This window comes from Oncorhynchus mykiss, chromosome 25 (assembly GCF_057628025.1).
Source record: "Oncorhynchus mykiss isolate SJ-2025 chromosome 25, ASM5762802v1, whole genome shotgun sequence".
Lineage (NCBI taxonomy): Eukaryota > Metazoa > Chordata > Actinopteri > Salmoniformes > Salmonidae > Oncorhynchus > Oncorhynchus mykiss.
In genome coordinates, this window is record NC_143046.1 from 18,493,691 (window position 1) to 18,508,776 (window position 15,086).

General features: G+C 43.7%; 1 protein-coding gene across 4 annotated transcripts in view; it reads left to right on the plus strand.

Moving 5' to 3' along the window:
• Positions 1-15,086, plus strand: part of slc7a2 (solute carrier family 7 member 2) — a 56,476-nt gene that overhangs the window by 7,664 nt on the left and 33,726 nt on the right. The window contains exon 1 of one of the 4 annotated variants that reach the window (XM_036969862.2): positions 14,589-14,952. The exons of 2 other annotated variants lie outside the window; for them this stretch is intronic. The gene's annotated coding sequence lies outside the window, so the exon portion shown is untranslated. Of the gene's footprint in view, positions 1-14,588; positions 14,953-15,086 lie in introns of those variants that run through there. One more of the 4 variants, XM_036969861.2, reaches the window with a different exon arrangement.

Here is a 15,086-nt window from a genome sequence, read left to right on the forward strand (position 1 = left end):
GTGTCACCTCCTTTGAAGAGGAGGATGACCGTGGCAGCTTTCCAGTCTTTGGGGATCTTGGATGATATGAAAGAGAGGTTGAACAGACTGGTAATAGGGATTGCAACAATGGCGGCGGATAATTTTAGAAAGAGAGGGTCCAGATTGTCTAGCCCAGCTGATTTGTACAGGTCCATGTTTTGCAGCTTGCCGTGCGATAGCAGAGAAAACAGTCTATGACTTGGGTGACTGGAATCTTTGATATTTTTTGGGCTTTCCTCTGACACCTCCTAGTATGTAGGTCCTGGATGGCAGGAAGCTTGGCCACAGTAATGTACTGGGCCATACGCACTCTGTAGCGCCTTACGGTTAGATTCCGAGCAGTTATCATACCAGGCAGTGATGCAACCGGTCAGGATGCTCTCGATTGTGCAGCTGTAGAACTTTGAGGTTCTGGGGACCCATGCCAAATCTTTTCAATCTTCTGAGGGGGAAAAGGTGTTGTCGTGCCCTCTTCACGACTGTCTTGGTGTGTTTGGACCATAATAGTTTGATGGTGACACCAAGGAATTTGAAACTCTCGACCCGCTCCACGACAGCCCCGTCGATGTTAATGGGGGCCTGTTTGACCCGCCTTTTCCTGTAGTCCATGATCAGATCCTTTGTCTTGCTCACATTGAGGGAGAGGTTGTTGTCCTTGCACCACACTGGGGAAAGGGCCGATAACGCTGGAGAAATGTTTACAGGACTCCACCCTTAGGGGCAGATCCTGAGTGGAGAGCCATACCCTCTGCCTGAGACAATAGAGGGGAGCTGGAGTCCGGTGGTGGTCCGCCTGTCGCCGATACCGGAAGGTGGTCTTCAGAACAGCAGACTAACATCTGGGCCAAGGGTATGCTGACTGCTTCCTCTTGCTCAGGGAAGAGCGGAGGTTGGTAACCCAAGGAACACTTGAAGGGCGAGAGACCAATGGCTGAGCAGAGAAGGGTGTTGCGGGCGTACTCTACCCACATGAGTTGCTGGCTCCAGGTGGTGGGGTTGGCAGAGACTAGGCAACAAAGAGTCATCTCCAGGTCCTGATTGGCTCGCTCCGACTGGCCGTTAGATTGGGGATGAAACCTGGAGGACAGGCTGGCCGATGACCCAATCAGGGTGCAGAATGCCTTCCAGAACCTGGACGAGAACTGAGGACCACAATCGGAGACCATCTCCATGGATCCGGAAGACGTGTTGCACCATAAGCGGGGCCATCTCCTTGGCTGAGGGCAACTTGGGAAGGGGAATAAAATATGCGGCTTTGGAAAACCTATCCACAACCGTAAGGATGGGGGTGTTGCCATCTGACGGGGGGAGAACAGTGACAAAGTGAGTAACAGGAAGTGGTTGAAGGAGGCCAGCCAGAGCTTGCCGCTGAGTCTTGTTCTGTGCACACAGTGCAGGCTGCGACGAATGCGGAGATGTCAGGAACCATGGTGGGCCACCAAAAATGTTGTCGAATGAAAGCCAGGGTCCGACGGGAGCTGGGATGACAGGTACGTTTAATGGAATGAGCCCATTCCACTACGGGGCCAAATCATGGATGAACATCCAGTTAGCTGGGCCATCAAACACACTCTGTCCACTTGTTACAACCAGCCCCATCATGGGGTTAGATGTCACACAGTATGGGGTTGATTGTCACAGTGTTTGTTGGTAGCTTCTCCCTGTTGTAAAAGGAAGTGAGGCAGTATAGCAAACAGTCTTAGAAATAGTCTTTCTTTGATCAAACCATCTTCCTAATAAAATTCAGCATTTTATGCCTTGAGAATAACATATTACATTTGGAGTAAATTGGTGTGTGCATGTGTGTGTTTGTGTACATGTGTGTGTTTGTGCACATGTGTGTGTTGGTAAACATGTGTGTGTTTGTGTACATGTGTGTGTTTGTGTACATGTGTGTGTTGGTGAACATGTGTGTGTTTGTGTTCATGTATGTGTTTGTGTACATGTGTGTGTTTGTGCACATGTGTGTGTTGGTGAACGTGTGTGTTTGTGTACATGTGTGTGTTTGTGTACATGTGTGTGTTTGTGCACATGTGTGTGTTGGTGAACATGTGTGTGTTTGTGTACATGTGTGTGTTTGTGTTCATGTATGTGTTTGTGTACATGTGTGGGTGTGTGACAGAAAACATATGTGTGTGAGAGAGAGTCAACAAACCCAGATAGCACAGATACCTCTGCCCAACGAACATATACAGAATACATTGGGAAGATCCAGTTTAGACTCTGTTTGCTAATTGGCAAGACGTCTCACAGATGTATTAAAGATGTACCTACATTCTAAATTCTACAGTTCTACATCTTTTATATGTCGGCCAGGCGTCAACATTCTATTCTGATTACTCTGCGATGTCTTCCCAATATGCAAACGCTCTCCACACTGCATATTCCTAATACATTTTGATATGTCAGCCAAAAATGTTGGTGTTTACTGGGAAAGGATGTCTCTATAGCAACAGCACAAAGGAGTTGGGATTTATTGTACAGTGGAAGTGGCAATGTCCCGGAACAATATGGTTATAATGTAGTTGATAGTAAAAAACCAACCCCACATACTATGTGACAACCATCATCCTTCTCGACAATGCAACAACAATAAGAAATAATAAAAGATAAGAAGACGAACATAAATTAAATGTCTCAGTAGAATATAATAAAATGTTTAGGATAAATATAATACAGGAGGCACAATTTATTGTCCAATATTTACACGTGTTTTGGAAAGGGGGGAATGGGAGGCAAGTGTTTAAATGTGCAGTATTTAGCAATCATTATAAGAGTCTGGTAGCAGCAGTTGTGGTGTGTGTGTGTGTGTGTGTGTGTGTGTGTGTGTGTGTGTGTATGTGTGTATGTGTGTGTGTGTGTGTGTGTGTGTGTGTGTGTGTGTGTGTGTGTGTGTGTGTGTGTGTGTGTGTGTGTGTGTGTGTGTGTGTGTGTGTTAGTGTTTGAGTTTTAGTTTATTTTATCTGTACAGGGACAGTGCACATTAGCCTCTCTGGGATATATGGGACGCGTCCCACCTGGCCAAAAGCCAGAGAAAACGCAGAGTGGCAAATTCAAATAAATTACTATAAAAATCAAACTTTCATAAAATCACATATGTAAGATCCCAAATTAAAGCTACACGTGTTGTGAATCCAGATAACATTTCAGATTTCAAAAAGGCTTTTAGGCGAAATCAAACAATGCTGTTATCTGAGAGTAGCACCTCCGTAAACAAAGCGAGAAAACATATTTCAACCATGCAGGCGCGACACAAAACGCAGAAAAAAAGATATAAATCATGCCTTACATTTGACAAGCTTTTTCTGTTGGCACTCCAATATGTCCCATAAACATCACAAATGGTCCTTTTGTTCGATTAATTCCGTCGATATATATCCAAAATGTCAATTTATTTGGCGCGTTTGATCCAGAAAAACACCGGTTCCAACTTGCGCAACGTGACTACAAAATATCTCAAAAGTTACCTGTAAACTTTGACAAAACATTTCAAACTTCTTTTGTAATACAACTTTAGGTATTTTATCAATTAAATAATTGATAAAATTGAAGACGGGATGATCTGTGTTCAATACAGGAAGAAAACAAACTGATGCTACCTTTCTGGTCACGCCCCTTTAACAAACAGTACACTTGAAGTGACCCTCGTTTTGAACAGGGCTACTTCTTCATTACACAAAGGAAAAACCTCAACCAATTTCTAAAGACTGGTGACATCCAATGGAAGTGCTAGGAACTGCAAGAAGGTCCCTTAGAAATCTGGATTCCCTATGAAATAACATTGAAAAGAGAGTGACCTCAACAACAACAAAATATCTGAATGGTTTATCCTCGGGGTTTCACCTGCTACATAAATCCAATCAAATAAAATGTATTTATATAGCCCTTCGTACATCAGCTGATATCTCAAAGTGCTGTACAGAAACCCAGCCTAAAATCCCAAACAGCAAGCAATGCAGGTGTAGAAGCACGGTGGCTAGGAAAAACTCCCAAGAAAGGCCAAAACCTAGGAAGAAACCTTGAGAGGAACCAGGCCGGGTGGAGATTATAACAGAACATGGCCAAGATGTTCAAATGTTCATAAATGACCAGCATGGTCAAATAATAATAATCACAGTAGTTGTCGAGGGTGCAGCAAGTCAGCACCTCAGGAGTAAATGTCAGTTGGCTTTTCATAGCCGATCATTAAGAGTATCTCTACCACTCCTGCTGTCTCTAGAGAGTTGAAAACAGCAGGTCTGGGACAGGAAGCACATCCGGTGAACAGGTCAGGATTCCATAGCCGCAGGCAGAACAGTTGAAACTGGAGCAGGAGCATGGCCAGGTGGACTGGGGACAGCAAGGAGTCCTGAGGCATGGTCCTAGGGCTCAGGTCCTCCGAGAGAAAGAGAGAATTAGAGAGAGCATACTTAAATTCACACAGGACACCGGATAAGACAGGAGAAGTACTCCAGATATAACAGACTGACCCTAGCCCCCGACACATAAACTACTGCAGCATAAATACTGAAGGCAGAGACAGGAGGGGTCAGGAGACACTGTGGACCCATCCGATGATACCCCCGGACAGGGCCAAACAGGAAGGATATAACCCCACCCACTTTGCCAAAGCACAGCCCCCACACCACAGGCATATCTTCAACCACTAACTTACCATCCCGAGACAAGGCCGAGTACAGCCCACAAAGATCTCCGCCACGGCACAACCCAAGACGGGGCGCCAACCCAGACAGGAAGATCACGTCAGTGACTCAATCCACTCAACTGATGCACCCCTCCCAGGGACGGCATGAAAAAGCACCAGTAAGCCAGTGACTCAGCCCCTGTAATAGGGTTAGAGGCAGAGAATCCCAGTGGAGAGAGGGGAACCGGCCAGGCAGAGACAGCAAGGGCGGTTCGTTGCTCCAGAGCCTTTCCGTTTACCTTCACACTTCTGGGCCAGACTACACTCAATCATATGACCCACTGAAGAGATGAGTCTTCAGTAAAGACTTAAAGGTTGAGACCGAGTCTGCGTCTCTCACATGGGTAGGCAGACCATTCCAGAAAAATGGAGCTCTATAGGAGAAAGCTCTGCCTCCAGCTGTTTGCTTAGAAATTCTAGGGACAATTAGGAGGCCTGCGTCTTGTGACCGTAGCGTATGTGTAGGTATGTACGGCAGGACCATGCTTTGTAGGTTAGCAGTAAATCCTTGAAATCAGCCCTTGCCTTAACAGGAAGCCAGTGTAGGGAGGGTAGCACTGGGGTAATATGATCACATTTTTTGGTTCTAGTCAGGATTCTAGCAGCCGTATTTAGCACTAACTGAAGTTTATTTAGTGCTTTATCCGGGTAGCCGGAAAGTAGAGCATTGCAGTAGTCTAATCTAGAAGTAACAAAAGCATGGATTAATTTTTCTGCATCATTTTTGGACAGAAAGTTTCTGATTTTTGCAATGTTACGTAGATGGAAAAAAGCTGTCCTTGAAACAGCATTGATATGTTCGTCAAAAGAGAGATCAGGGTTCAGAGTAACGCCGAGGTCCTTCACGGTTTTATTTGACACGACTGTACAACCATCAATATTAATTGTCAGATTCAACAGAAGATCTCTTTGTTTCTTGGGACCTAGAACAAGCATCTCAATTTGGTCCTAGTTTAAAAGTAGAAAGTTTGCAGCCATCCACTTCCTTATGTCTGAAACACAGGATTCTAGCGAGGGCAATTTTGGGGCTTCACCATGTTTCATTGAAATGTACAGCTGTGTGTCATCCGCATAGCAGTGAAAGTTAGCATTAGGTTTTCGAATGACATCCCCAAGAGGTAAAATATATAGTGAAAACAATAGTGGTCCTAAAACGGAACCTTGAGGAACACCGAAATTTACAGTTGTCAAAGGACAAACCATTCACAGAGACAAACTGATGTCTTTCTGACAGATAAGATCTAAACCAGGCCAGAACTTGTCTGTGTAGACCAATTTGGGTTTCCAATCTCTCCAAAAGAATGTGATTGATGGTATCAAAAGCAGCACTAAGGTCTAGGAGCACGAGGACAGATGCAGAGCCTCCGTCTGATGCCATTAAAAGGTAATTTACCACCTTCACAAGTGCAGTCTCAGCGCTATGATGGGGTCTAAAACCAGACGGAAGCATTTTGTATACATTGTTTGTCTTCAGGAAGGCAGTGAGTTGCTGCGCAACAGCTTTTTCTAAAAATGTTGACTGGAATGGAAGATTCGATATAGGCCGATAGTTCTTTATATTTTCTGGGTCAAGGTTTGGCTTTTTCAAGAGAGGCTTTATTACTGCCACTTTTAGTGAGTTTGGTACACATCCGGTGGATAGAGAGCCATTTATTATGTTCAACATAGGAGGGCCAAGCACAGGAAGCAGCTCTTTCAGTAGTTTAGTTGGAATAGGGTCCAGTATGCAGCTTGAAGGTTTAGAGGCCATGATTATTTTCAGCATTGTGTCAAGAGATATAGTACTAAAACACTTGAGTGTCTCTCTTGATCCTAGGTCCTGGCAGAGTTGTGCAGACTCAGGACAACTGAGCTTTGAAGGAATACGCAGATTTAAAGAGGAGTCCGTAATTTGCTTTCTAATAATTATGATATTTTCCTCAAAGAAGTTCATGAATTTATTAATGCTGAAGTGAAAGCCATCCTTACTTGGGGAATGCTGCTTTTTTGTTAGCTTTGCGACAGTATCAAAAATACATTTTGGATTGTTCTTCTTTTCCTCAATTAAGTTGGAAAAATAGGATGATCGAGCAGTGGTGAGGGCTCTTCAATACTGCACGGTACTGTCTTTCCAAGCTAGTTGGACGACTTCTAGTTTGGTGTGGCGCCATTTCTGTTCCAATTTTCTGGAAGCTTGCTTCAGAGCTCGGGTATTTTCTTTGTACCATGGAGCTAGTTTCTTATGATAAATGTTTTTAGTTTTTAGGGGTGCAACTGCATCTAGGGTATTGCGCAAGGTTAAATTGAGTTCCTCAGTTAGGTGGTTAACTGATTTTTGTCCTATGATGTCCTTGGGTAGGCAGAGGGAGTCTGGAAGGGCATCAAGGAATCTTTGTGTTGTCTGTGAATTTATAGCACGACTTTTGATGCTCCTTGGTTGGGGTTTGAGCAGATTATTTGTTGCAATTGCAGACGTAATAAAACGGTGGTCCGATAGTCCACGATTATGAGGAAAAACATTAAGATCCACAACATTTATTCAATGGGACAAAACTGGGTCCAGAGTATGACTGACTTAAGTTATGTTATACTCACAGACATGATTCAAACAGTTTTAGAAACTTCAGAGTGTTTTCTATCCAATACTATCCAATCCAATAATAATATGCATATCTTATCTTCTGGGAATGAGTAGCAGGCAGTTGAATTTGCGCATGCATTTCATCCGGACGTGAAAATACTGACCCCTGTCACCAAGAAGTTTAATCAACGTTTCAGTAAAAGTACCAGTTTTAGCCAGCCGGCTAATTTTCAACCACAGTCCCTGGGCAGGTTATAGTACCTGAATAATGTTGAAATGAGGAATTAGAGGAGATAATGGTGTACTTCTTTTGCCAACTTGCTGTAAAGATGTTTGCCTGCTCTGACAACAGATTGTTTAGCAAAACCCTTTTTTTCAAGATTTGCACCAACAGAGTGATCAGATACGGTTTGATGAGGTGACTTAATAACTCATAAAAACCTCACAGATATCCCACTGCATGCTCTCTGTATTGGCATATCAAATAGTCCCAGTTGTGTCATTCATTGAAGTATCTTCTTTTTATAGTCTTATGCAAACACAAATCAACAAAGATAGCCTGCTAGGAATGCATACCCTTCAACCTAATTGCTTAGCTTTTATGAGGATCTGATAGATGCTTTCTAAATCTGGATGTTTATGTGGCTATTTTTATACATCGTTTTCAAATCCTTTTTGGCAATGAATATTATGGGAAAAGGGAAACATGCTGGAACTGGAAGTACGTGATGGTGAGTGCTTTAGTATCAACACGCTTCTTCAGAGGGGGTCATTCTTTCTAAACCGTAATATTTCTAAATAGTGGGGGGGTTCTTTCTAAACTGCAATATAATACAAAATAAATGACCTTGGGGAGATTCTCATCAATAGACACTGTACTATATGACGGCCAAAAACAATGCAGTGTCCTGCTGTCTAATAAAGGCAGCATTAAAGGGAACTAAAAGTGTGTACACAGGTGATGTCTCTAGGCCTTTGAGATTATTGCCTAGACAGTTCTTAAAAAGCAATATAAAGAGGATTTGTGTTGTTGCTGCTTACTTTTTTTTCTAAGAATTGTAGCAAAGGCGAAGGGGTATCTGATGAATGACAGGCCTACCATCTACCTACATCAGTTAGGCTTATATCACCTGGATGACAGGCCTACCATCTACCTACATCAGTTAGGCTTATATCACCTGGATGACAAGCCTACCATCTACCTACATCAGTTAGGCCTATATCACCTGGATGACAGGCCTACCATCTACCTACATCAGTTAGGCTTATATCACCTGGATGACAGGCCTACCATCTACCTACATCAGTTAGGCTTATATCACCTGGATGACAAGCCTACCATCTACCTACATCAGTTAGGCCTATATCACCTGGATGACAAGCCTACCATCTACCTACATCAGTTAGGCCTATATCACCTGGATGACAGGCCTACCATCTACCTACATCAGTTAGGCTTATATCACCTGGATGACAAGCCTACCATCTACCTACATCAGTTAGGCTTATATCACCTGGATGACAAGCCTACCATCTACCTACATCAGTTAGGCCTATATCACCTGGATGACAAGCCTACCATCTACCTACATCAGTTAGGCTTATATCACCTGGATGACAGGCCTACCATCTACCTACATCAGTTAGGCTTATATCACCTGGATGACAAGCCTACCATCTACCTACATCAGTTAGGCCTATATCACCTGGATGACAAGCCTACCATCTACCTACATCAGTTAGGCCTATATCACCTGGATGACAGGCCTACCATCTACCTACATCAGTTAGGCCTATATCACCTGGATGACAGGCCTACCATCTACCTACATCAGTTAGGCCTATATCACCTGGATGACAGGCCTACCATCTACCTACATCAGTTAGGCCTATATCACCTGGATGACAGGCCTACCATCTACCTACATCAGTTAGGCCTATATCACCTGGATGACAGGCCTACCATCTACCTACATCAGTTAGGCTTATATCACCTGGATGACAAGCCTACCATCTACCTACATCAGTTAGGCCTATATCACCTGGATGACAAGCCTACCATCTACCTACATCAGTTAGGCCTATATCACCTGGATGACATGCCTACCATCTACCTACATCAGTTAGGCCTATATCACCTGGATGACAGGCCTACCATCTACCTACATCAGTTAGGCCTATATCACCTGGATGACAGGCCTACCATCTACCTACATCAGTTAGGCCTATATCACCTGGATGACAAGCCTACCATCTACCTACATCAGTTAGGCTTATATCACCTGGATGACAAGCCTACCATCTACCTACATCAGTTAGGCCTATATCACCTGGATGACAGGCCTACCATCTACCTACATCAGTTAGGCTTATATCACCTGGATGACAAGCCTACCATCTACCTACATCAGTTAGGCCTATATCACCTGGATGACAGGCCTACCATCTACCTACATCAGTTAGGCTTATATCACCTGGATGACAAGCCTACCATCTACCTACATCAGTTAGGCCTATATCACCTGGATGACAAGCCTACCATCTACCTACATCAGTTAGGCCTATATCACCTGGATGACAGGCCTACCATCTACCTACATCAGTTAGGCCTATATCACCTGGATGACAGGCCTACCATCTACCTACATCAGTTAGGCCTATATCACCTGGATGACAGGCCTACCATCTACCTACATCAGTTAGGCCTATATCACCTGGATGACAGGCCTACCATCTACCTACATCAGTTAGGCCTATATCACCTGGATGACAGGCCTACCATCTACCTACATCAGTTAGGCTTATATCACCTGGATGACAAGCCTACCATCTACCTACATCAGTTAGGCCTATATCACCTGGATGACAAGCCTACCATCTACCTACATCAGTTAGGCCTATATCACCTGGATGACAGGCCTACCATCTACCTACATCAGTTAGGCCTATATCACCTGGATGACAGGCCTACCATCTACCTACATCAGTTAGGCCTATATCACCTGGATGACAGGCCTACCATCTACCTACATCAGTTAGGCCTATATCACCTGGATGACAAGCCTACCATCTACCTACATCAGTTAGGCTTATATCACCTGGATGACAAGCCTACCATCTACCTACATCAGTTAGGCCTATATCACCTGGATGACAGGCCTACCATCTACCTACATCAGTTAGGCTTATATCACCTGGATGACAAGCCTACCATCTACCTACATCAGTTAGGCCTATATCACCTGGATGACAGGCCTACCATCTACCTACATCAGTTAGGCTTATATCACCTGGATGACAAGCCTACCATCTACCTACATCAGTTAGGCCTATATCACCTGGATGACAGGCCTACCATCTACCTACATCAGTTAGGCCTATATCACCTGGATGACAGGCCTACCATCTACCTACATCAGTTAGGCCTATATCACCTGGATGACAGGCCTACCATCTACCTACATCAGTTAGGCTTATATCACCTGGATGACAGGCCTACCATCTACCTACATCAGTTAGGCCTATATCACCTGGATGACAGGCCTACCATCTACCTACATCAGTTAGGCCTATATCACCTGGATGACAAGCCTACCATCTACCTACATCAGTTAGGCCTATATCACCTGGATGACAGGCCTACCATCTACCTACATCAGTTAGGCCTATATCACCTGGATGACAAGCCTACCATCTACCTACATCAGTTATCTTTAATTATATTATTTTGCATGCATAGCCTTTTTTTTTTTTTCAATGTTGAAAATCCTTTGAGAATGACTCTTGACTCACAAATAAAAGTTGATGTTAGAAAGGGCCCTTATTTTGCTCAATCTCTTTGGTGAGGCTGAACAAGGTCTTGGAACTAATCTGTCTGGATGCAAAAAAAATAAAAATAAATTTAAATACAAGTGCAGCAAAAGCTGATTCAAGTCTAGATCTCTAATCTGGCTATTCCATTTTCAGAAAGGCTGTTCTATTAGGGTACGACGTAGGACTCCTGTTGTATGTGTGGTGCTCTGACGTGTCATTTTAACAGCCTTAACCTGTCCTCTAGCTGTTTTCATCAGGCTTCCAAAAACTTCAGACCAGCGGTGAACAATTGGGCCCTTTGCCTACTCGCCCATCTCTTATTTGTCCATTTGAGGCACTTTAATCCTTTACATTTTTTTTAAAGGGAAAATCAACTGAAAAGTTTGCATCATCATGATGATGCGGCATGTGACACTTTGCTTCTTGAAAGTCCAATATCTTGAAAACTTGACTTCTGACATGCAAAACATTTTGGAGACTGTATCAACAGTGGACTAATCTGAAATAAAACGTTGATGGAAAGTGTATAGTCTACATACATGTCAGTGCTTGCCTCTGTGTAGTGCTGTCATTGGACCATACGATAATCTATTTTGGTGCTATTGGTGTATCCCAATGCTTAATGCTTCTACTCGGAGCCGTTCCCTATCTTATCATCACTAATCATTCACTCCAACATTTCCTGGTGACAGCACTGTTAAGTGGAGCAAGCTGCCCATTGCCTACACGACAAACAGTCTTCATTCTGTTGACCATGTCCACGGTTGTGTAGCTGGGTCAATCAGTTATCGTCCACGGACAAATGTATTCAATAGGCTTTACACAATTAGTCTGTGTCAACATATAAACCGGGGGAGTGACCCACTTTGTTCTTTCCATCTGTGCCATGGTAACATTGGTTGCATTAAAACTATTGCTGGACATAATGACATAGAACAGCCTTGTATCATGTCTAAAGAGCATTACAGATGAATGTGACCATGGATGTGACCTCACATGACTGTGTTAACTTATAGGGGTCAGGAGTAGCCTATTCTTCCACCTCCATTCTCTATAGAATGTGCTCTTACGATGCCTTCAACGTGTCTTGATTCGGGCCTTTGTTCAGTTCTTCTGAGAGTGATTGGCTATAGTAGTTAGAGTAGTGCCTGAATGGTTGGAGTCATAGAGTCAAACAAAAAGAGTAGTGCCTGAATGGTTGGAGTCATAGAGTCAAACTGAGAGAGTAGTGCCTGAATGGTTGGAGTCATAGAGTCAAACAAAAAGAGTAGTGCCTGAATGGTTGGAGTCATAGAGTCAAACTGAGAGAGTAGTGCCTGAATGGTTGGAGTCATAGAGTCAAACTGAGAGAGTAGTGCCTGAATGGTTGGAGTCATAGAGTCAGACTGAGAGAGAGTAGTGCCTGAATGGTTGGAGTCATAGAGTCAAACTGAGAGAGTAGTGCCTGAATGGTTGGAGTCATAGAGTCAAACTGAGAGAGTAGTGCCTGAATGGTTGGAGTCATAGAGTCAAACTGAGAAAGTAGTGCCTGAATGGTTGGAGTCATAGAGTCAAACTGAGAGAGTAGTGCCTGAATGGTTGGAGTCATAGAGTTAAACAAAAAGAGTAGTGCCTGAATGGTTGGAGTCATAGAGTCAAACAAAAAGAGTAGTGCCTGAATGGTTGGAGTCATAGAGTCAAACTGAGAAAGTAGTGCCTGAATGGTTGGAGTCATAGAGTTAAACAAAAAGAGTAGTGCCTGAATGGTTGGAGTCATAGAGTCAAACAAAAAGAGTAGTGCCTGAATGGTTGGAGTCATAGAGTCAAACTGAGAGAGTAGTGCCTGAATGGTTGGAGTCATAGAGTCAGACTGAGAGAGAGTAGTGCCTGAATGGTTGGAGTCATAGAGTCAAACTGAGAGAGTAGTGCCTGAATGGTTGGAGTCATAGAGTCAAACTGAGAGAGTAGTGCCTGAATGGTTGGAGTCATAGAGTCAAACAAAAAGAGTAGTGCCTGAATGGTTGGAGTCATAGAGTCAAACTGAGAGAGTAGTGCCTGAATGGTTGGAGTCATAGAGTCAAACTGAGAGAGTAGTGCCTGAATGGTTGGAGTCATAGAGTCAGACTGAGAGAGAGTAGTGCCTGAATGGTTGGAGTCATAGAGTCAAACTGAGAGAGTAGTGCCTGAATGGTTGGAGTCATAGAGTCAAACTGAGAGAGTAGTGCCTGAATGGTTGGAGTCATAGAGTCAAACTGAGAAAGTAGTGCCTGAATGGTTGGAGTCATAGAGTCAAACTGAGAGAGTAGTGCCTGAATGGTTGGAGTCATAGAGTCAAACAAAAAGAGTAGTGCCTGAATGGTTGGAGTCATAGAGTCAAACTGAGAGAGTAGTGCCTGAATGGTTGGAGTCATAGAGTCAAACAAAAAGAGTAGTGCCTGAATGGTTGGAGTCATAGAGTCAAACTGAGAAAGTAGTGCCTGAATGGTTGGAGTCATAGAGTCAAACTGAGAGAGTAGTGCCTGAATGGTTGGAGTCATAGAGTTAAACTGAGAGAGTAGTGCCTGAATGGTTGGAGTCATAGAGTTAAACTGAGAGAGTAGTGCCTGAATGGTTGGAGTCATAGAGTCAAACTGAGAGAGCAGTGCTTGAATGGTTGGAGTCATAGAGTCAGACTGAGAGAGTAGGTCCTGAATGGTTGGAGTCATAGAGTCAAACTGAAAGAGAGGGAGAGAGAGAGAGAGAGAGAGAGAGAGAGAGAGAGAGAGAGAGAGAGAGAGAGGGAGAGAGAGAGATATCTCTGGACTGTCAGCTGTGACCTTCCCACTGAAGTCTGCTGCTGGGTTCAGCTGGTGATGCACCACATTTGAAATTGACATGCAAATTGCAACCATAAAAAATTTGTTAACTTAGCAAATATAAAGAATGTTTGACTTGACAGCAAATATGTGATATTTTCAACTATAAATCAAGTATATGAATGTGTTTTGGGCTTGTTGTATTTTACAGTACAGTATGTAAATGGCTCTCTATGGTAGTATTGATTCAATACTTTGATGGCTGTGACTCTAGTTGCGAAGGGAACATTGCGTAACTGTCTTCCATTAAAAGGACTCTATACCTCTGGCACTAGCAGCTCCTCCACCCCATTGACCAATCAGCACCCATGCTTTTAGCAGCACTCCCCTAGGCTGCACTGAGCAAACAGATGTGTCTGTTTCAATGTTTGTCAACGTTAGATGCCTAACCATTTATCAGTGGTCAGTAAGTACCCAGGCAGCTGGGTTCAGTCTGGCATGTGTGTGCATTAGAAATAACATTTTGTAAGTAAAAAAGGGGAGAGAGAAAGATGCCTCCCTCCCTCCCTCCCTCCCTCATGGTCTGTGGGCTGTTGACCTGAAGATCTGGACTTGTGGTACATTATTGCCTCCCTCTGAACACAATCGTGGACCAGATACCCTCTCTCGCCCTCATTACCCTATTACCCACCCCTTCCTCCTCCCCTGTTCCCTCCCTACTCGGGGGGGTCACTATACTGTAGTGGAGATGGTTCTGTAGCTCGGGCCAGGGGCATAGCAGGGGAAGTACTTATGAAGAAAGATATTTTGGGGATGGAGCGAGGGGAGGAGTAAAAATAGCCTAGTACTCTACACTGGTTTACATGTCAGAGAACATGAGCTGTGAACAGACAGAGATAGTGAACTTTACATAGAGCCTGGTCTATGTCTGTAGTCCATGAGCTCCCTGTGTGGCCTGCTTCCCTGTGACTTCCTGTTGGAGAGGAATCTAGGGAAGTTTTCTGTCTTGTCCGCGTGAGGTGCACAGGACCTTTGAGTGTCTCCATATTTAACAAAGTTGAAACTTGAATACCATATATTCGTCTTTGTCTTCTTGACAGGTAAGTGGTGTGTTATGAGGAGTCTGCATATACTTATAGACATAACATGCATTCTATCTATCTATATATCCATCTATTGATTCAACTTATCGACTTCTGTGCCTACTTGATATTATATGTGTATGCGTTGTAAT